The sequence below is a fragment of the Rhinopithecus bieti genome, unplaced genomic scaffold, assembly GCF_001698545.2.
Source record: "Rhinopithecus bieti isolate Rb0 unplaced genomic scaffold, ASM169854v2 scaffold_3878, whole genome shotgun sequence".
NCBI classification, from domain to species: domain Eukaryota; kingdom Metazoa; phylum Chordata; class Mammalia; order Primates; family Cercopithecidae; genus Rhinopithecus; species Rhinopithecus bieti.
Genome location: NW_016805059.1, coordinates 5,515,629 through 5,539,641, shown reverse-complemented (window position 1 = coordinate 5,539,641; position 24,013 = coordinate 5,515,629). Strand labels below are relative to the sequence as shown.

The 24,013-nt window shown below is 37.7% G+C and overlaps 1 protein-coding gene across 5 annotated transcripts in view; it reads left to right on the top strand.

Moving 5' to 3' along the window:
- The window catches only part of ARFIP1 (ARF interacting protein 1), a 124,959-nt gene that overhangs the window by 19,665 nt on the left and 81,281 nt on the right, over positions 1-24,013 (top strand). The window contains exon 2 of one of the 5 annotated variants that reach the window (XM_017871112.1): positions 9,669-9,785. The exons of the other annotated variants lie outside the window; for them this stretch is intronic. The gene's annotated coding sequence lies outside the window, so the exon portion shown is untranslated. The remainder of the gene's footprint in view (positions 1-9,668; positions 9,786-24,013) is intronic. 5 annotated transcript variants of the gene reach the window in all.

Here is a 24,013-nt window from a genome sequence, read left to right as displayed (position 1 = left end):
AGACGAATTCTTTGCACAATAAGTATTCCTTGCGGGGGATTCAGGATTCCTTATGATTTAAAATAGCTTGAGTGTTTAACATTTGGCAAAGCAGTGTTGTAGTTACAGGTAATCGTGAGAAGCTAGAGAATTGTGTATACTGTACATATCTTAGTTCATGGATTTGATTTTTTAGGATCAGATCTCTTAATCTATCCTGCTGAGAGATGATCCGGGGAAGACTGTGCATGTGTGTTCTAGGAAAGATTAACAGCCTAGCCAATGATGGGATTCATAAAAATAAATGAAAGTATTCTGTTTGTGGTTTACCTTTTTGAGTTTTGTCTTTGTAATTGTCACTCTGATAGATGCTAAACTATAAATTTCCTGCTCAATAGGAAGTTAGTCTAGATGACAGTGATCTGAAGGAAACTACTGCCAAGCAATTCATTGTTCAAATTTGTCTGGAAATTAACATTAAAATCCATGTTATGCATTCCTTGTGTTTTTAGCCATATCCACCTGTGCAGCTTTCATAGGGAACATTCTTATTAAATTTAAAAAAAGAACAGGTACGTGAGTATAAGCTGAATTTATCCTCCAATTTAAAAGCATTGAGTTTACAGTTAGCAAAAATACAGTTTAGGAATATTTTATGACTTTAAAATTCCCGACTCATTAGTATTCTACTAATTTAAACCTGTGTCTTTAAAACTTAGGGGTCAGATTTGTTTACAAGAAGAACAGTAGCCTAATAGGCAACATTCATTGAGGGCCTATTTAGTGTCAGGCATTGTACTAGGTTTTACATATATCATCTCATTTAATGCTATAATAACCCTGTTGATGTTTTCTCCCATTTTATAGATTAGGCAACTAAGACTTGGAAAGGTCAACATAGCTCTTAAGGAGCAGAGCTATGATTTGAGCCTAAATGAAAGAAAAGATGAGTAAATTTAGGAAACTGTATAGAAAAAAACTATTTAAAAATAGAAGCAAGAAATTGGGGAAACAAGCAAATTAGGTATATTTTTATAACAGTGACTAAAGAAGCAAAGAAATTGCATTAGGTATTTATAAGTTTATCCTGAGATTGTAGTCTTCATTCTACTTTTCTGTCTGCCCTTCAATATAGTAACACTAAAACATATACCTATTTCTAATATTTGAGGAAAATATACAGATATTTGCACTCTTCTTTTGTGTAACTCAGACATCTGTAAAGTGAATTGAGTACAGATCCTGCATCCAAGGTCGTATTGTTTAATAGAGGACATTTAAATGAAATAAAGTACAGAATAATAATTCCTTTAGAGTGGTACAAGTCAAGCATTGTGGCAGTTCAGAGGAGTAGCAGCCAGGAATATCAGTGAAGGTGCTGTTTATTCTGAAGTGTTATAGCGTGGGTAGAATTTGAACTACTTGAGCAAAAGCACAAAGAACATTGAGAAATATGTATGGAGAAGAGTAAGTTTGACTTCATAGGGTATCTGAAGAAGCATGATTGGCAGAAAGAAAACAGGTCAGACCATAGGAAGGATTCTGAGTGTCAAGCTGAGGAGTCAGCTTTTATGTTGTAGACACATGGGGGTGGGAGACACACCATGTTAAAGATACATGTAACTTATTTTATAATGTAATGTAAACTAGTGTTTACTGCTGTAAAGCATAAGGGGCTAGAGCGATGAAGAGTGCTAATTGACATAGATTGGTCAATGATAGCCCTTCTGAGGAGTTGATGTTTGAGCAGAAACCTAAATGAGGTGAGGAAGAGAATCATGTGAAAATCCAGGAGTAAGACCTTTCCAGACAAGGAGCAAGAGCAAAAATACTAGTAAGATTGGTGTGTTTGAGGAACAGTGGAGAGGGCTCTGTGGGTAGAACTGCCTGTCAGGAAAGGTGAAAAGGAATGTGGTTCAAGAAGTAGCTAGCAGCTAGGTTGGTTTTCCCTAGAGTAAATGAATTTCTGTATACTCATCTATGTTCAGTAATTATCCGGATTTCACCGTATTTGCCTTATTCATTCATTTATAATAATAGGCTTGAGAATCACCTTCCTACTGAGGCCGTGAAATTGCCGAGATAGATAGAAGAAAGAAAGAAACACCAAGGCTGCGGATAGTAACCTTTGTAATCATATTTCAAATCTGTCTTGATTGTGGTCTGTTTTAGAAAAGTACGCTTAGGGTACCCATGGTGACAAAGTTACAAAAAGTAATTGTGCTGGTAAATACTAGTGTTATTGGAACTACTTCAACATTTGTTCTATTAGTCTTGAGGTGAAATCAGTGTACTATAATTTTACATTTGATTTTCACAACAGCTGTGTTATATACAGATGAGGTTAAAAATCTCATTTTATAAACGAGGAAACAAAGTTACAGAAGTAAAGTGAGATGCAAAGGATAAAAAGAGACAGAGCTGGACCTTAAGTCTATGTCTCTTAATATGTTGGTTAGTTCTGCAATTTCATGAAGTAGGCTTATTCACCTAATAGTTTTGAACCATGTTGAATTACCACTTTGTAATAAATACATTAACCACTTTTCAAAGGCTATATTTTTACTAATACAGAAGGAAATTCCAAAACTATTTGAATTATGAATTTAATAGAATTACTTTCTTTTCATAGGCAAAATCTGAATAATTTCATCTGACACAGAAGACATTTGTGCTTTTTGGTATTGGAACAAAATATGGTCTCTCTCGAGATGCATAATTAGTCCACTAAGCACTGTAGCCTTCATTGTCTGAGGCCATAACTAAAGCAGTTAGAATTGAATTAGCTTTGTGTCCGTCTTTTCTTCTTTCACTTTCTTTACTTTCTTCATTGGTTTGCCTAGAATTGACTGAACTTAAGAATTTGATCCTTTAAATAGGAAGAAAATATAACTACTTGATAACAGAACAAAATAGTTACTTGACATATGTAGTTAATAACCTGAACATTGGAAATATTTCACAGTACTTGTTATTGCATTTTCAAATAACTTTAAGAAATAGTAGATTTAAGAAACAGCTAGAAAATTTTAATTATTATACTACTTTGTTTTGTTTGCTCAGTGGTAAACTGGATTAAAGAGCAATGTAAATGTGTTTTAGAAAATATACTGTCTTATGTAGTTCCACAAATTTAACTAAGGCTAAGGCAAGTTATTTTAGATCCTTTCTAGAAAGTTTCTATGTTGTTTCTAAGCATTTTAGAAATTATGTTTTACTGTGAATAATATAATGAATTGAATAGCAGGAAACTTATTTCTAGTGTGCCTTTCTGTTGCGTTATTAAGATAGTGTTTTAGTCTTTGGATGACTCTTATTTTCCTTATGGTATTAGCCTATAAATGCTAAATTGTCAAATGTAAAGCTATTTATGTTAGTGTCAAAGTGTATTTTCAGGATTTGAAAAACGTAAGTAGCATGAGAAAAAAAGTACATTAACTTTTAAATTTTAGCCCTAAGTCTTGGGCAGCTACAGAAAGGGCTATAGACTAGGGGTTGAATTGTCAGGGAGGAGACTTACTGTGTATCCTCAGGGTAAAGATGAAGTTAGTGGAGATTTGTCCACTGTCCAAATTGGCCAGTATAAAGAAAGGAGGGGGACAGTATGGTATGAGAAGCAGCTAGAGAAGTAGGTAGAGGTCAGACTGTAAGCAGTTTTATGAGCCACCTTACCGTGATTGCAGTACTGAGAAAGTTTGCTGGAGTGCTATTTGTTCCACCAAAGGAATGCAGGGGGGAAGCTATTCTCCCCCAGTGCGATTGAAATAGGTTACATTTATGACATTGAGGTGAATGAATAATAAAAGACCCATAGGGCCTGCCAATCTAAGAGGCAATTTACAGAATTTCTCACCCTTGACATGACTGACATATTTGGGTAATTTTTTATTTTGGGGAATTGTCTTAAACAGCATTGTACAGTGTTTTCCAGCGTCTCTGGCCTCTGCCTTCAAAATGCCAGCAGGGCACCATTCCCAGCTATAACAACCAGACATTGCTAAATTTTGGGTGGTGGGGAGGTGGTATCAAAATCCACCCTCCACCTCCCCAATTTGAAAACCACTGAGTTGTCAGGATCAATGATAACGTGTGCATATTTTCGGGCAGTTGATGCCATTTTCAAAAACACACTTGTTATCCTGGCACTCCTGATTCCAGGTGTCCTAGTTTAATTCTGCAACTGCCAACTGCTAGGAGTAGAGGTTCCTGGATGCAGCTGTCTCTAAGGCTGTGATATTAACAGAAGACAGCCCTAATGATATAAATGGAGGTTAATGCATCAATCTGCAGTTGTTGGAAGTGAAGGGTCAGAGTAAATTAAGATGGGTGCTACTCTTAACTGCTCATGATAATATGGAGATAAAAGAAACAACAGTACAAGTTGTCAATATCAAGAAAGAAAGCAGTGTGTAAGATTCCTGTAAAGGTCTGAATGTGTGTGTATGTATATATAGGTTGGGAGGGCCCGTTCGTGTATTTCAGTCACTCTAGGAGAGGCAGAGTGATATACAGATTAAAAACTCAAACCAGATTGCCAGGTTTGAATCCCCAGATCATCACTTGCTTGCTGTGTGTCATTAAGCAAATTTCCTAATCTTTCTGTTTTCTTACGTGTGAAGAGTATTGGTGTGAAATAGGAATAATTATGGTACCTAGGTTAGAGATTTGTTGTGAGATTAAATGAGATAATGCACATAAAGTGAGTAGAATTAAATCAGTTAATATGTGAAATTAATGTGAAAAACATAGAGTAGTTCCTGATGTATGGTGAGTACCCATTAAATGCTAGCTCTTACTGTTGTAGAGCTTCATTTGCAAGTGGATACATTATTTAAATTAGTTAATTTCCTTAACCTTTTTAGGCTGCAGTCTCCTCATCTGTAAAATTGGGAAAATCATGTTTACCTCACTAGGATAGTTGTGAAGGCTAAATGGAATGATTTATGTAATGTGCTTAGCACAGTGCCTGGCATATAGGAAACTCTCAATAAAGGCCAGATTTTTAGTGATTAACGTTAGGATTCGAGTAGGGAACTGTGAAGGTATCAAACAAATTTTATAGCATTCTGACATTCTAAAAACTTGCTGGGCCATTTCAGAGTTATCACCTCATACTCAAAAGCATTCATAAAGCTATTGGAAGACCATTTTCCATTTATCTACTTCCTGATTGTAAATCTGATGTCAAGGTCTTATGTTGTAAGCACATGAAACCAGTTCCAACTCATTTACTCTGAAAAAGGATTTACCAAGAGGCTATGAGGCAGTGTATAGAATTGTCTGGAGCATTGGAAAACCAGAATCCAGGCCCACATATCTAGGAATATTGATCTAAATAATGGTGGTCCAGTGTCGACACCATTGCTTAACACTGGATTTGGCACTGCCAGTACCTCTAGCTCTGGTGACTGAATGCTGCCATTATGGTCACTTCTGACCTAAAAATTTGATCTTGCTGGTTATTGTTGCCCCCTAATGAGTTCTTTGATATCTTTCTTCTTAACCCTAGTTTCTGATTCTATGTCTGGGGCAAGTGGACTTTGATTTGGCAGAGCCTAGGTCCTGATGGCAGTGCCCTAGAGCTTGGGAAAGAGTAGTATTAATGTAACTGAATATAGCACTCATATGTCAAGCACTCTTCTAAATACTGTATGTTTTTATTTTATGCCACAACAATGCTATGAGATAGGTATTATTACCATCTTACAGAATAAGAAAGAGTGCTTTAGGAACTTGCCTGCGGTTCACAGCTAGTGGAGGAACCATGAATTGAACACAAACAATCTGACTTCAGATATTTGCTTGAATGTCTGGTATTTTGAACTTTTATGTAATCCAAGGCAGGCTCTGCCCTTTCCCGAGCCTCACAATGTGGAGGCTTTCCCCAACTTTGGTTGTGGCCTGGGGCTGGGCAGCCAAAAATAAGGAAATATACATCTTACTTGGCTAAAGTCTGACTTGGCAAACCAGTTATGCCTTTATTGCTATTTTAAATGATCTAAAATGAGAAACAGAGGGATTTTTTTTCTTCATTATTGCATTTTATGTTCTGCCACTCTTCAGATATTTGCCTTTCTTTAGATATTCTCCTTGAGGCAGTACTTCTAATTTTCAGACTCTGGATCAAACAGGGAAAATAGGTTTGTAAATGACACTTAGAACTATGCAGTCATTTTTCTAGTGAGAGAGTATTGGTGTACTTTATTTTTTGTGGGCAGGACACTTTTTGGAAAATGACAAACTTCTTTTGCTGCTGGGTTACTGATTAGTTCCTCTTTGTAGGTGGGCACTATGGTCAGGGTCACACACACCTCCCCCCACCAGACTGCTATGGTATGGTTGCTCTTTGGGTGGATTGGGGCCTGCAGGAAAATAGGTCCTCTGCCATTAGAGATGATAAAATGTAATTTTTATCTTTTTTTCAAAATCAACAGTTTATTGAGGTAAAATTTACTTATAAGTGTATTTATTTAAAATGTGCAGTCTCATGAGTGTTGACACATATGTAAACTTGACAAACCACAGTCACAATCAAGACACAGAATGTTTCCATCACCATAGAGTTAGTTTCTTGTGTCCCTTTTCAGTCAGTTCTCCCCTACATTACTCGTCTCACAGGCAACCACTGATCTCTCATAACAAATTAGTTTTGTATGTTCTAAAATTCTATATACCTGGAATCATAGTAGTACGTATTCTTTTTGTGCCTGGCTTTTTTTTTTTCTTTTTTTTAGCTCAATGTAAGTTTTTTTTTTTTTTTTTTTTTTTTTTTTTTTTTGCGGGCAGGGTCTCACTCTGACACCCATGCTGGAATGCAGTGGCAGAATCATAGCTCACTGTAACCTTGAACTCTCAGGCTCAAGCAATCCTCCCATCTCAACCTGCTGAGTAGCTAGGACTAACAGGCATGTACCGGCACACCAGGCTAATACAAAAATTTTTTTTTAGAGAGCATCTCGCTGTGTTGCCCAGTTTGATGTCAAACTCATGTTTTGAAATTAATCAAGAGTTGTTGCATGCGTCAGTAGTTCATTCCTTTTGTATTGCTGAGGAATATTTCATTGTATGGATGTACCACAATTTGTTTATTCATTAACCTAGTGATGGACTTTTTTTTTTTTTTTTTTCTAGTTTTTGGTTCTTATAAGTAAAACTGCTAGGAGTACATATCTACAAGTCAGGACATTTATTTTAATTTCTCTTTGGTGAGTGTTTTTTGTATAGAATGGCTAAGTCATATAGTCAAGTATATATTTACCTTTACAAGAAATTGCTAAACAGTTGTCCAAAGTGAAGTACTTTTTTACATTTCCTACATTCATGTATGCAAGTTCCAGTTGCCCTTCACTAACATTTGGTATTATAGTCATCTTTACTTGAGCCGTTATAGTGGTTATGTAGTGGTTTCTTATTGTGGTTTTAATTTTCATTTCCTTGATGACTAATGATGTTGAGCATCTTTTAATGTACTTACTTGCCATTCCTCTACTTTCATTTGTGAAGTGTTCTGTTAAGTTTTGGCCATTTTTCATTTGTGTTTTCTTACTATTGAATTGCAAGAGTTATTTATATATCTTTACTATCAGTCATTTGTCACATATAGATATCGTAACTGATTTTCTCCTAGTCTGTGGTTCACCTTTTCGGTTTTTTTGATGGTGTCTTTTCAAAAGAGGTTTTTAGTTTTAACGAGGTCCAGAGTATCAGCATTTTTCTTTTCTTGTTTTGCTTTTGTGTCCAAGAAATTTTGCTTGCCCACAGTCATGACTCAGTACTGTTCCTCCCCAAGATAACCACTATTTTGCCTATATCATCAACATTACTGGTTTTCTTTTTGAATTGGATCATATAGTATGTACTCTTTGGTTCTGGTTTTATTTGCTGAACATTATGTCTGTGAAGTTTTTTCCTTTTTTTTTTTTGTAGCCGTAGTTTGTTATGTTTTATTGCTGTGTGGTAGTTCATTGTATGACTGTACCACAGTTTATTTGATAGACATTTGGATTATTTCCAGGTTTTGGCTGTTATAAGTAAAACTGCTATGAATATTCTTGTACTTGCCTTTTAATGAACATGTGCATTTATATTTCTTGGGTATATTTCCTAGGAGTGGAATTGCTGGGTTATAGGATAGTTGTATGTTTAGCTCAGAGTACTGCCAAATAGTTTTCCAAAGTGATTTTTACCAACTTTTACTTGTACCAGCAACGTATAAGAGTCTAGTTGCTCCACATACTGACTGCTACTTGGTTTTGTCAGTCTTTCTAGTTTTGGCCATTCTAATGGGTATATAATGGTATCTTGTGGTTTTAATCTGCATGACAAGTTGAGCTCCTTCCCAATACTAAGGTTTTCTGTGTGTTTTACAAAGTGGGGCCGGGCATGGTGGCTCATGCCTGTAATCCCAGCACTTTGGGAGGCCGAGGCAGGCAGAATCACCTGAGGTTGGGAGTTCAAAACCAACTTGACCAATATGGTGAAACCCTGTCTCTACTAAAAATACAAAAATTAGCCAGGCTGTGGTGGCGTGTGCCTGTACTCCCAGCTTCTCAGGAGGCTGAGGCAGGAGAATCGCTTGAACCTGGGAGGTGGAGATTTTAGTGAGCAGAGATTGTACCACTGCACTCCAGCCTGGGCGACAGAGGAAGACCCTGTCTCAAAAAAAAAAAAAAAAAAAGTGGCAAGGGTTGTAGCGTGTAAACACAGGTCCTTAAATAATAGTAGGTGTTCTTGGGTTTTTGTATAAATACAACAGATATTTGTATAGCTAATTTTGCTGTATTAACCTTCCTCTCTTGTATAGGGCATGCTTATAGCACTGGTTCTGCCTGGTTGCACATTAGAATCACCTGGTGAGCTTTTAAAACTATTTCAAAAGCATACTCGCCATCTATATGGGTCCTGACTTGTAGATGTGTATTCATAGCAGCTTTACTTATAAGAACCCAAAACTAAAAAAGTCCATCATTAGGTTAATGAATAAAGAAATTGTGGTATATACATACAATGAAATATTCCTCAGCAGTACAAAAGGAATGAACTACTGATGCATGCAACAACTCTTGATTAATTCAAAAGATTAAAATTATGGTATCTGTGGAAAGGCAGAAAGCTCCCCTGATAGTTCTAAGATGCAGAGGGTTGATAATCATTGGCATATACGAATGAAATATTCCGTTGCTTCTCAAGAGGGCTTGCTGTACCCTTTAGGAATGAAGCACCAACTATAAAATCTTTATTAGATATGTGTCATGTTAATTTATCCCCAACTTTGACCATTTCAAGAAGCTAGTTCCCAGCCTTCCCTTTTTTGGTTGTACAGTATACTGGCTCTCTAGGTAAGTTCTATGCTCATGTTTTTAATTTTGCATTACTCTTCATGTTACAAGGCTAATTCTGCTTTTAAAGTACATTCTACATACAACTCCAGAAAATCACCTATTATAAATGCACTCTTTCTGTTAGCACTAGAGCAGTAGTCAAGGTCACGTAAGAGTGTTTGCTCAACTTTGATCTTCTCCTCTAACATGATTGTGGATTTAGAATGTACTTGAACGTAACAAGGAACAACACCAAAAAAGGCACGTGATTTGATTGAGGCTTTATAAAATAAAAAATGAATAAAATGTGTTCAGCTTTTTGTTTATGAATATAATAGTGAATGAATCTAACCTTCTGTTGGTATACAGGTTTGGTACATGACGATGCTTTTAGATCATCTCCAAAAAAGTAACATCATTATTGGAATGTGACATCCATATATATTGGATTTTTAAAGATTGTTTCCAAAGATTCAGCTGTACAAGGTGTGTGCCTAATACTTTTCTAACTTGGAAATAATTCACTGGTGGCTAAAGCTGGCTTGTAATGCCTGCAAAAACTGATTGGTAAATTTTCAAGAATTTGTAAGCCAACTGTTAAACACAGCCATTATTTTAAAAATTATGTAAAGTTATTATTAAATACATATATTAAAAATAAAAGTAATATATCAAACTTACTAGTTCCTAAATATATTACTGTCTTTTACTATTATCTGTTCTCTTAAAGTTGTGTCTGTGGTGTTTCCATGGTAGAAATACAATATGATGTTGTGCTGCTATATATCTCTTTCTACTGTAAGATGGTGTGTTGGCCGGGTACGTTGGCTCACACCTGTAATCCCATGGGAGGCCGAGCAGGTGAGATCATGAGGTGAGGAGATCGAGACCATCCTGGGCTAATACGGTGAAACCCCGTCTCTACTTAAAAATACAAAAAAAAAAAAAAAAAAAAAAATTAGCCGGGCTTGGTGGCAGGCACCTGTAGTCCCAGCTACTCGGGAGGCTGATGGCAAGAGGAATGGCGTGAACCCAGGAGGTGGAGCTTGCAGGGCAGTGAGGCCGAGATTTGGCACCACTGCACTCCAAGCCTGGGCTGCAGAGCGAGACTCTGCTCTCAAAAAAAAAAAAAGATGATGCTATTCCATATCTCTTCCTACTATATGATAGTGTGCTGCTGCATATCTCTTCCTACTGTATGGTAGTGTGCTGTGCATATCTCTGCTATCTGATACTGTGCTGCTGCATATCTCTTCCTACTGTATGATGGTGTGCTGTGCGCATATCTCTTTCTACTGTGTGATGGTGTGCTGTGCATATCTCTGCTGTATGATATTGTGCTGCTGCATATCTCTTTCTACTGTATGATAGTGTGCTGTGCGCATATCTCTTTCTACTGTATGATGGTGTGCTATTGCATATCTCTTTTTCCTGCCTCTGGATTCAGTGAGGTCATGTTTGAAGCTTGAAATTGGCCACTGTAGGAGTATTGGCACTATGGAAATGGACAACAGCCACACACTAAGGTTAAGCCTTTTTTTCTTTTTTTTTTAGTTTGGAAAACTGGTTGTTAAACATTTACTAGCACACCACTGGAGACATTGTTCTTTATTCAGTGAATGCCTACTGTGTGCTGGCTACCCTTCATTAGTGCTTTGAATAAATCTTTACTTGATTTCCTCAAGTATCCAATATGTTTCTTAATATTATAGATGAGAAAAATAAGATTAAGTAATGAGGATCAGAAAGCAGCTGTTATATTGTACAGCTGGGATTTTAACCCAAGTCTCTTGTATTCCAAAGTCCTTATCCTTCTCTTTATAGTGTGTGGTCTCTCTGAGGCTTTGGAATAAGTTTTATAAGAGAGAGAGCATTTGAGCTGAGCCCTAAGTTATGGGCAGGATCTTACTAGATATTGAAGTTGGAAGAATATTTCAGGCATTGTGAGCAATTTCAGCAAATGTTTATAGATATCAAAGTACATTTCATGTTCCAGAAATGATAAGTAGTAGATTCAGTAATAGAGGATATCTAGAAGAGTAAAGTTAAAAGAAGTAAAACCCGCAAGGTTGATTGGAACCTGTTGTGAAGGACCTTAAATAGCATGAACCTTAGAACAAGAGAGATTCTGTTTTTATTCCTAAAGGACATAATTATTTCCCAAAGCCTTCTGTATAATTATTTTGGTTGTCTAATTTGAATTTAAATTCAATTTCAATTTTAAGCATGAGTGAGGTATCATGGATATTTTTTGTCCAGGGAGATAACATGGAGCTTTTGGTTTGGGGTCTTATTCTACTGATTTGTATTTTGGCTGTTAATTTTCAGTACTATAATTAATGGTTAGTAAATGGTGTTTCCCAAAATGGGTCATTCTTTGTAGGGAAGAAAATGAATAGATAATAGTTGCAGTGTTTGCATATCTTTTGGCAAATGAGTATTCTTATTACCTACTTTATGGCATAAAGTAGTATTGGTTTATCATTGTATTTCTCATTTTCAGAATATCTGTTTTTTAATTTGAGGTCACAGACCCGAAACAGTACATAGTTCCATTGCTGTAATTTTCTCTGCTATATTGGCATCATGAACCATTTACTCCCCTTACTGCCAGAATCTTTTTTGCACTATCTTCTGCCTTTTGTTGATGTTGTTGTTTTGAGATGAGGTCTTGCTCCATCAGCCAGGCAGGAGTGCGGTGGCACGATCACAGCTCGCAGCAACCTTGACCTCCCTGGGTTAAGCAGTCCTTCCACCTCAGCCTCCTGAGTAGGTGGGACCACAGGCACATGCCACCAAGCCAGGCTAATTAAAACAAACAAACAAAAAATGTACAGACAGGGTCTCCCTATGTTGCCCAGGCTGGTCTCATTATTCCTGGGCTCAGGCCATTCTCCCACCTGGCCTCCCAAAGTGCTGGGATTGTAGGTGTGAGCCGCCCCGCCTGGCCTTCTCTGCCTTTTAATGTTCCACAGGATTCTTCTCTTGAGTTCTTTTGTTATTCTTAACAGTTAATGCCATCCACATCCCTACAGTGATAATTTCCAGGTTTATGTCTTCAACCTGGAACTCTGGACTTGCATTTTGAAATTCCCAATGAACCAGTGGACTTGGATACCCCACAAACATTCTCAAATTCAGAATGTCTACAACTAGACTCAATCTCTGGCCTTTCCAAGCCAAATAAACCTCTTGCTTTCCTTATTTTGGTGAGTGACATGTATATCTTTCCAGTTGCCCAAGCCATAAATTGGAGGATGGTGAGAAGAGGTAGGTCATTCTAGATTCCTCCTCCTTTTTCATTTCCACAATCCAGTTACTCTGTAAATCTCTTATTTCTGCTTCCTTAATATCTGTTGAATCCACCTTTTTTCATTCCCACAACTTTGATTCCAGTTGTTATGATCTATTGACTATATTGTAAAATAGTCTTTCAGATAGCTTTTTTGTCTTCAGTCTGTGATGCTTTCCTTCAGTCTAGCCTCCCACCAGGCTGTTTAAAATACTGTCAGCCCTCCCTATCCATGAGTTCTAATCCATGGATTCAGCCAACCTTGGATTGAAAATATTTGAGGAGGAAAAACAATAAAAAGGAATACAGTGTAACAATTATTTATATAGCATTTACATTGAATTGGGCATTACAAATAATTTAGTGATGATTTAAAGTGTACAGGAGGATATGCATAGGTTATATCCAAACACTGCATCATTTTATATAAGGGCCCTGAGCATCTGTAGAATTTTGTATCCATGGGATGGGGAATGGGGGCTGGGGAGTCCTGGAACCAGTCCCCCACGGATACCAAGGGATGACTGTAAATTGATCAGATTCCTCTTGCTTTCTTATTCCTTTCAGTTTTTTGTTTGTTTTGTACTTCTCTCCTCTGCATTTTCCTCTCCTCCTCTTTTCCTGCCTTTTCATTTATTATTTGATAATCTGAATATTTTAATGTTGATTATTTGAATATTTTATTTGAATTCCATTTTATTTTCTGATTACTTTTAGCTGTACTTCTTTGCATTATACTTTTAGTGGTTGCCATAAGGATTACATTATATATCCTGAAATTTTGTAGTCCACTTACAAGTAATAATGCACTGCCTCACTTGAAATATAGAAATCCTACAGCCTTTTAGGTCCATATTTTCCTTACCTTTCCCCTGTTCTTTGATAATAATTGTTACTTTATGTGTTATATCTTGATACATATTAAGCCCCAGAAGATAATCTTATAACATTTTTTTCAAGCATTTATGTGGATTATAAATAAATTGAGAGGAAAGGGCAAAAGGAAAAAATAGAGTTATTTTTTGTATTTACTATTATTTACCATTTCACTTCTTCCTCCTTCTTCTCTGAAAATCCATCTTTCTCTCTGGTTTCATTTCCCTTCAGCCTGAAGAACTTCCGTTAGTATTTCTTGTAATGTAAGTCAAGTGATGAATTCTTTTGGTTTTGTCCAAGAATATCTATTTCTCCTTTATTCGATATAGAATTCTGGGTGGGCAGTTTTCTTTTCTTCTTCTTCTTTCTTCTTCTTTCTTTTGTTTTGTTTTGTTTTGTTTTGTTTTGTTTTATTTGAGACAGCGTTTCACTCTGTCACCCAGGCTGAAGTGCAGGGACATGATCATGGCTCACTGCAGCCTCGACGTCCCTGAACTCAGGTGTTCCTCCCACCTTAGCATCCCAAATAGCTGAGACCACAGGTGCGCACCACCATGCCTAGCTAATGTTTTTTGTATTTTTTGTAGAAAAGGGGTTTTGTCATATTGCCCAGGCTGGTCTTGAACTCCTGGGCTCAAGCGGTCCACCCATCTCAGTCCTCAAAGTGCTGGGATTATAGATGTGAGCCACCACTCCTAGCCAGTTTCCGTCTTTTGTCACTTTAAAAATGTTTCAGCTCAGGTGCAGTGGTTCATGCCTATAATCTCAGCACTTTGGAAAGCTGAGGTGGGAGGATCATTTGAATCTAGGAGTTTGAGACCAGCCTGGGCAATATAATGACACCCTTGTCTCTACAAAAAATTAAAAAACAAAAGTTAGCCAGGCATGGTGGTGCACTGAGGTAGGAGGATTGCCTGAGCTTGCACAGTCAAGGCTGCAGTGATTCATAATCACCCTATTGCACTGCTAGCCAAGGGCAACAGACTGAGACCCTGTCTCAAACAATAAAGTAAGATAAGGTAAGGTAAAGGTAAAAGAGTAAGTAAAAGTAAGATAAAAAGGTTGCAGTCTCTTCTGGCTTTTGTAAATACAGTGAGAAGTCAGCTATTAATTGGATTGTTGTTCCAGGATAGTAATACTTGTTTTTCCCTTGCTGTTTTCAAGGTTAGCTCTTTATCTTTGGCTTTAAATAGTTTTATTTTGTTGTGCCTTGACATGGAATTCTTTGTGTTTATTCTACATTGTGTTCATTGAGCATCTTGTGTCTGCAAATTTTTGTCTTTCATCAAATTTGGGAACTTTTTGGCCATTAGATCTTCAAATATTTTCTCTCTTCCATTTCTCCTTTCTTGTATTTCATCTACACTTACGTTGGATCATATAATATCTCACAGGCCACTAAAGCTCTTTTTTCCTCAGTCTTCTTTTCTCTCTGTTCTTCAACTTGGCTAATTTGTTTTGATTTAGTTTAGGTTCATTTACTCTTTCCTCTGTCATCTCCATCTGGATGCTAATTCTAAGCAGTGATTTTTTAAAAATTATGCTTTTTCTATAATTTTCATTTGGCTCATTTTAATGGTTATATTCCTGTACTGAGATTTTCCATTTTTTTGCCAAGATTTTTATTCATTGAAAATATTTTACTTGACACTAGTTATAATAGCTTCTTTAAAATCCTTGTCTGCTAGTTGCAACATCGGTTCATCTCAGAGTCTTTTAGATGGATTTTTTTCCCCCTTAGAATGTTTTGTTTTCTTGCTTCATTGTATGTCTTAGTACTTTTGGATTGTATTTTGAACATTGTGCACATTGGGATGTGGAGATTCTGTCTAGATACTGTCCAGATTCTGTTGATTTTCTCCAATGAGTATTGTTTCCTTTGTTTTAGAAAGTAATTTTCTTGGCTGGGCTTGCATTTCAAGCTGTTTCTTGATGGCAGCTCTGCTCTCAATTGAGATATTTTGTCTATAGGTGAGCTTCTTTTGATCAAGTATATTAAGGGTTAGTCAGAGATGTGGGTAGGCACATTCTGGGATCTCCTTTCTGGATCTTTCCTTTTCAAGGTTTCCTATTCCTGTCATTTTTCCTCAACTTAACTTTTTCCCAGCTTAAAAGGACTACAACTTTCCCCCTGGATGCCCTGGCCACTGCTGGATGCACAGCATAGATAGCACTTAGCTCAAAGCTAAAAGCCTAGGAGATGGAAAGTTCCTTGCATAGCTCCCTGTTTCCGTCCTGCAAGTAAGCATGACCTCCCCACCAGAGTTTCTGTTTACTTTCTAATACTTTCAGGTGATTTCTTTTTAAATTGTGTTCACTTTTGTAGTTGCATTCTTGCAGGTGTGGGGAGGTTCAGTAGGGTCTTTGTCATCAGTCTCAGAAGCAGGAAACTTTGTTCTTTTTACCTGTCCTCAGAAGCCATCTGTTATGATTCTTGTTCTACCTTACAAGCCATTCTTTATGAGTTTTTTCTGCTAGTGCCTCTTCATTTCCCTGTATCTCAGATTTGGGGGTATCCCAGAGTGCAGTCTTTAGATTCTTTTTTAAAAAATCTCTACAGACTTTCTAGAGCACGAGTCAGGCCAAATCTGAGCTCATTCATTTGCATACTGTCAGTGGCTGCTTTGGGACTGCAACAGCAAAACTCAGTAGTTGCAACAGAGACCTTATGGCCCACAGAGCTTTAGATATTTACTATGTGACCCTTTGTAGAAAAAAGTTGTCGAGTCCTGTTCTAGGTGATCTCATCCAGTCAGAGATTTAAGTGCATTTACACACTGATATCTTCTAAATTTCTTATTCCCAGCTTCAAGCTTTTGTGTGGACCTCAGGCTCATAAATCCAATAACCTACTTACCTTCTTCACTTGCATATAATAGGCTTGTAAACTTTGATATGTCCTAAACTAAACTCTTGATATTTCCCCTACATTGTGCTCCTCCCCCAATCTTGTCCAATGGCAAATCCATCTTTCCAGCTATTCAGGCAAAAACTCTTGAGAGTTATCCCTGACTTCTCATTTTTCCTTATCTCACATCTGTCTGTAAGGAATTCGTGTTGTCTTTACCTTCAGAATATACCTGTAATCTGACCACTTCTCTACATCCTCAGCTACTGTTCTCCTACTCCAAGCTACTGTCATCTCTTGCCTAGACTATTCCACTAGACCCCTAATTGTTCTCCTTCTGCCTGTGCATGATTATTGTTTAATTCAGCACAGCAGCAAAAGAACAGTACTTTAAAAACCTGAGTCAGATTGTTTTACCCCACTGTTCAAAACTTTCAGGTAGATTTTCATCTTACTCAGAATAAAATCCAGAGGGTTCATGATAATCTTTGAAGTCACACATATTCTTGCCACTGTTCACCTCTGCCATATCCTACTTTTCTCCCCCTTGCTGTCTTCCCTCAAGTCACATGACCTTCTTGCCATTCCTTGAAACGCTGAACATGATACCACCTCTTGGTATTTGTACTTACTATTCTCTCTGCCTGCAGTGTTGTAACTGTCTTTATGACTTACTCCCTCACTTTATTCAGGTCTCACAAAAATATACCTTTTCTGAGGTTTTCCCTGACCACTATATCTAAAACAGCACAAGTGTGAACACATATACACATATATGACCATGAACATTTATGACTATATGACATGTATATTTATTTGTTTTTCCCAACTAGAATATAGGCTCTATGAGAGCAGGGAGCTTTTGTCTGTTTTGTTCTTCACAGAACATCGTAAAATATACTATATATCTGAAATTGTACCTAGCACATTATAGAGTTTGATAAATTAGTTGAACTGATGAAAGTGTGAGTGAGCAATCACCATTCTAGCCAAGTTGCTTTACTTGCAGTTTCTAGAATATATGACTCTTTTTCCACTCTGCTTCTTATTCCTCCTATTGAGGAGCTCTCCTTAATCTTATTGTACAAGATTTAGCTTAAATATTACCTCTGTTAAGTTTTTCATCTTAGTGCTCACAGCATTGTTTCCCTTTTTGTGCTCACAATACTGATTATAATTTTTTATCTGCCAAAAACACTTTTAAGTTTCTAGAAGGGTAAAAACTGATTTATATTTCTGTTTTATCTCATGCACATTGCCCATAATAGTAGGCGTATAGTAAATACATGTTGAATCACCGGCTGTTTTTAGGAAGAATGAAGTGAGAACATAATAGCATAATTTGAAAAGGTAGTGATTATTTAGATAACTGGATCTTAGTCTTCCTGATTAGAGTCCAAATACTAGTGCATGTATATCTCTTATTTGCAAAGAACAGAAACTTAACTTCAGTAGCCACAGGTAATCTAGATATAGCGTGAGAATGCAGTGGCAGGAAGGAAAATAGGAATTTCAAAAATGCCAAGACCATTAAATGGAGAAAGGATAGTCTCTTCAACAAATCATGCTGGAAAAACTGGATATCCACATGCAAAAGAATGATGTTGGACTCTTACCTCACACCATATACAAAAATTAACTCAGAATGAATTAAAGACCTAAATGTAGACCTAAACCTATAAAAGTCTTAGGAGAGAACAGAGGAAACGTTTTCTGACATCTGATTTGGCAGGGATTTCCTAGTTATGAAACCAAAGCACAAGCAACAAAAGTAAAAATAGACAAATTGGACTACAAAATGAAAAACTTCTGTGCATCAAAGGACACAACAGAGTGAAAAGGCAGCCTATAGAATGGGAGAAAATATTTGCAAGTTATATATTTGATAAGAAGTAAATATCCAGAATATATAAAGGATTTGTATAACTCAACAACAACAAAAACCCCCCTAACAACCCAATTTTAAAATGGGCAAAGAACTGTAGCTGGTGCGGTTGCAAGTGCTACCTCCTGACTGATGGACAACTGGCACAGCCCATTACAACATCTGCAGGCAAAACAACACAGCGCTCACTAAAGAGAAAACCGTGGCATGACCTCAACTATTGCCATTGCCTGCATCACCCTGGCTAACTAGAAGGCCTTGAGTCTGTTCATGTACTGACATTACTACTACTACTGGCATTTGAGAAAGGCAACACACTAAGGCTCTTTATAACCGAGGAAGTCTCAATCTACGTCACTTCCCTCCCACCCCTATCGGTGCTGCTGCTGGTACCTGCTGCTGGGAGACTAAAGGACAGGTTATATCACTGAATCTATTGCAGACATTCCCCAGCACCAGCCTGGAGCATGGCAGCTTCACTGAGCAACTAGACCCAGCCGAGTAGCAGGATTCACAGTATGGCCCTCAGGGACTGCTGCTCCTAGGGGAAGGGAGTGAGTGAGTGAGCCACATTAAGGGAGTACCCCGTGGGACAAAGGAAACTAGACTGCAGGCCTTGAATCCATGAATTTTCTACTTGTGGGAAGTTTCTTTTAGCAGAGGCACAAGTGCACTTCTTGGCTTCTTGGCTTGGTAGAGAAAGTGCAGCTCTACCTCAACAGTCAGGCAGTCCTGGTGCTCCTGAAGGGTGTTGGAGAAGGAGATTACTTCTCCCTCTTGCCCACCACTGCAAACATAGCTACAGCTTCTCCTAGGGAGCTCTTTGCGGGTGCCTCTTTAGACAACATTTCTGGAACATTTCAGGGTGACTACATCCACATAGGAGGAGTGCCTTCCAGATTCAGGCTTGCATGAGAGGTAGAGTCACAACTCCTCTGTATGTGGAACATCAGCATTCCTGCAGATGAAAAGATGCACCTGTTTGTGATCTCAATAGCTGGAACACTGGGGCAAGAGTGGGATTGAGAGGTAGATTGCTTTCCTGCTGACTTGGAAGAAGAGCTGTGGTGGCCCCCTTACCCCCAAAGAAGACCTCAGTGCATTTCACTGAGAGCTTCTTCAGCCACTTCTGTCAAGGCTGGGACCTCTGCCCACCACATTGCAGTATTGCATTTACCCACCTGCCTTTGCTGCAGCCAGTTTTTTACCCATGGGCGCCTCCTACTGGCATGAAGCCTGAACTGTTCAATCCACTGAATAAAATACTGGGGAAAAAAATTTAAAAAGTGCACACCACTGGGGAACAAGATAAGCTTCATGAGACCTCTGCCATTCCAGCCCCACAGGGGACAGTGAACCTTCTCACACACTGTATTAGTTTGTTCTTGCATTGCTATAAAAATACTACCCGAGACTGGGTAATTTATAAAGAAAAGAGACTTAATTGGCTCATGGTTCCCCAGCCTGTTCAGGAAGCATGGCATGGGAGGCCTGAGGAAACTTACAGTCGTAGTGGAAGGTGAAGGGGAAGTAGGCTCATCCTATATGGCTGGAGCAGGAGGAAGAGAATGAAGGGGAAGTGCTACACACTTTGAAACAACCAACTTTCATGAGAACTCACTATCACAAGAACAGCAAGGGGAAATCTGCCCCATGATCCAATCACCTCCCACCAGGCTCCTCTTCCAACATTGGGGATTACAGTTCAACATGAGATTTGGGCAGGGACACAAATCCAAACCATATCACACACCCAGCACATTTCTCCTGCAACCAGCGTCTGGCAAAGCCATCACACAAAGATTGTACATAACCAAGGAACTCATACAGAGTCTTCACCACTGAAAGCACCCAGAGCTGAAGCTAAGTGACGATAAGCTACAAACACTTAAGTCACATCCTCAAGGTGGAGAAAAGGAAATTTTTCAAAGAACCCAGTACAATAAAAAATAAATTCAAAAAGAGAAGAAATAGTCTGCCCACATGAGAAGGAACCAGAAAACTAATTCTGGCAATATGAAAAAACAAGGAGAGTCACCTCCAGGAGATCACACCACTTCTCCAGCAGTGGATCCAAATTAAGATGAGATCTTTGAGATACCAGATAAAGAATTCAAAAGGTTGATTATTAAGTTACTCAGTACCAGATAAAGAATTCAAAAGATTGATTAAGTTACTCAAGGAGATACAAAAGAACAGAAAGGTGAAAACCAACGTAAATTTAAAAAACAATTCAGGATATGAATGAAAATTTTCTAAATTGATATTTTAAAGAAAAACCAGCCAGAACTTCTGGAAGTGAAAGACGTATTTAGGGAACTACAACATGCAGTGGCAAGCTTTAACAATAGATTAGATCAAATAGGAAAAAGAATTTCAGAGCTCAAAGACAAGGCTTTTGAATTATCCCAGTCAGACAAAATTTAAGACAAAAGAATTAAAAGAAATGAACAAAGTCATCCAGAAATAGGGAATTATATAAAATGGCCAAACTTAACAATTATAGGTGTTACTGAGAGAATAAAAAGAAAAAAAAAGGAAAACTTATTTAAGGGAATAATTAAGGAAAACTCCCTGGCTTTGTTAGAGATTTAGACATCCAAATACAAGAAGCTTAAATAACTCCTGGGAAGCTCATTGCAAAAAGGACATCACCAGGGCATATAGTCATCAGGCTATCTAAAGTCTGCATGAAGGAAAGAATTCCTAGAGCAGTTAGACAAAAGCGTCAGGTAACCTGTAAAGGAAAACAAACTAACAGCAGACTTCTCAGCAGAAACCTTACAAGCCAGAAGGGATTGGGGTCCTATCTTTAGTCTCATTAAACAGAATAACATCCAGCAAAACTAAGTTTCATAAATGAAGGAGAAATAAAGTCTTTCTCAGACAAGCAAATGCCAAGGGAACTTGTCCGCACTAGACTAGCCCTACAAGAAATGCTAAAAGGAATTCTAAATCTTGAAACAAAAGATTGATACACATCAGAATAGAAAATTCTGAAGGCATAAAATTCACAAGGATTTCATATAACAATAATACAGTGAAGAAAACAGTCACTAGGTAACAATATGATGATCTATTTAAAAGATACAGATTGGCAGAATGAATAAAAAATAGCCAACCAAGTATCTGCTGTCTTTAGAAGACACACATAACACAAAGATTCTTACAGACTCAAGGTAAAGGGATGGAAAAAGATATTTCACACAAGTTGAAATCAAAAGCAAGCAGAAGTAGCCATTATATCAGATAAAACAAACTATAAAAGCAACAGCAGTAAAAAAAAAAAAAAAAAAAAAAAAAGACGAAGGTCATTATATAATTGAACAAGAAAATGTTACAGTCCTAAGCATATACGCACCTAACTTTGGAGCTTCCGTGTTTGTAAAGCGATTACTGCTAGACCTAAGAAAAGAGACAGACAGCAACACAAAAATAGTTTGGGACTTCAACACTCCGCTGGTGACAGTAGACAAATCATTGAGGCAGAAAGTCAACAAAGAAACACTGGAGTTAAACTACACTGTAGAACAAATAGATCTAACATATTTATGGAACATTCCACCCAGGAACCGCAGAATAAATATGATTCTCATCAGCACACACAACATTCTCCAAGGTAGATCACATGATAGGCCTCAATACTTTTCTAAAAATCAGCATTATATCAAGTGTCTTCTCAGATCACAGCAGAATAAAACTAGAACTCAATTCTAAAAAGAACCCTCAAAACTATACATAGACATAGAAATTAACAGTCTGCTCTTGAATGATGTCTGGGTTAACAATGAAATAAAGATGGAAATTTAAAAATTGTTTGCAGTGAATGATAACAGTGAAACAAGTTTTCAAAACTCCTGGGATACAGCAAAAGCAGTGCTAAGAGGAAATGTATAGGGCTAAACACCTACATCAAAAAATATGAAATATTATAAATTGACAACCTAACATCACACCTCAAGGAACTAGAGAAACAAGAACAAACCAAACCCAAAGCTAGCAGAAGAAAAATAACAAAGATCAGAGCATAATTAAATGAAATTGAAACAAAAAAATACAAAATATCAATGAAACAAAAAGCTGGTTCTTTGAAAAGATAAGCAAAATTGATAAACTACTCGCTAGATGAACCAAGAAAAGAACAGAGAAGATTCAAATAATCTCAATTAGAAATAAAAATGGAGACATTACAACTGCTGCCACACAAATACAAAACATCATTCGAGACTACTATGGATACCTGTTATGCATACAAACTAGAAAATCTAGAGGGATTAGATACTTTCCTGGAAGCATACAACCCTTCAAGCTTGAATCAAGAAGAAATAGAAATTCTGAACACATCAAGAACAAGCAGTGAGATTGATTCAGTAATTAAAAAAATAAATAAATAAAACAGCCAATTTTAAAATGCCCACAGCCAGATGGAGACACAGCTGAATTCTACCAGATATTCAAAGAATTGATACCAATTCTGGCTGGGCACAGTGGCTTATGCCTGTAATCCCAGCCCTTTGGGAGGCCAAGGCAGAGATTACTTGAGGTCAGGAGTTTCAGACCAGCCCAATCAACATGGTGAAACCTGTCTTTACTAAAAATACAAAAATTAGCCGGGTGTGTGGCATGTGCCTGTAGTCCCAGCTACTTGGGAGGCTGAGGCAGGAGAATCATTTGAACCCAGGAGGTGGAGGCTCCAGTGAGCTGAGATCGCACCACTGCACTCCAGCCTGGGCGACACAGCAAGGCTCCATCTCAAAAAAAAAAAAAAGGTACCAATTCTACTGAAATTTTTCCAAAAAATTGAGAAGGATGGATTGCTACCTAAGGACATAACAAAAAAGAAAACTGCAGACCAATATACCTGATGAACATAGATGTAAAAATTCTCAACAGAATATTAGCAAACTGAATCCAATAGCACATCAAAAAAATAATTCCCCATGAGGCCAGGTGCAGTGTCTCCCACCTGTAATCCCAGCACTTTGGGAGGCCAAGGTGGGTGGATCACTTGAGGCCAGGAGTTCCAGACCAGTCTGGCCAACATGGTGAAACCCCCTCTACTAAAATACAAAAATTAGCTGGAAGTGTTGGTGCAGGCCTCTAATCCCAGCTACTCGGGAGGCTGAGGCAGGAGAGTCGCTTGAACCCAGGAGGTGGAGGTTGCAGGGAGCCGAGATCATGCCGCTGCACTCCAGCCTAGGCGACAGAGCAAGACTCTATTAAAAAAAAAAAAAGTAAAAAGGTAATTCCCCATGATCAAGTGAGTTTCTTTCCAGGGATGCAGAGATGGTTCAGCATATGCAAGTCAATAAATGTGATTCATCATATGAACAGAATTAAAAACAAAAACATATGATCATCTCAATACATGCAGAAAAAGCATTTGATAAAATTCAGCATCCCTTTATGATAAAAACCCTCAACCAACTAGGCATAGAAGGAGCATACCTCACAATAAAGCCATATGTGACACACTCAACAGCCAACATCATGCTGAACAAGGAAAAGTTGAAAGTAATCCCCCTAAGAACCGGAACAGGGAAGGATGCCCGCTTTCACTGCTTCTATTCAACATATTATAGTACTAGAATTCCTAGCTAGAGCAATCAGGCAAAACAAAGAAACAAAGGGCATCCAAATTGGAAAAGAGGAAGTCCAGTGATCTCCGTTTGCCAATGATTGGATACCTAGAAAACCCTAAGGACTCCTCCAGAAGACTCCTCAATCAGATAAATGAATTGAGTAGTCTCAGGTTACAAAATCAATGTACACAAAATAGTAGCACTGTTATACACCAACAACAATCAAGCAGA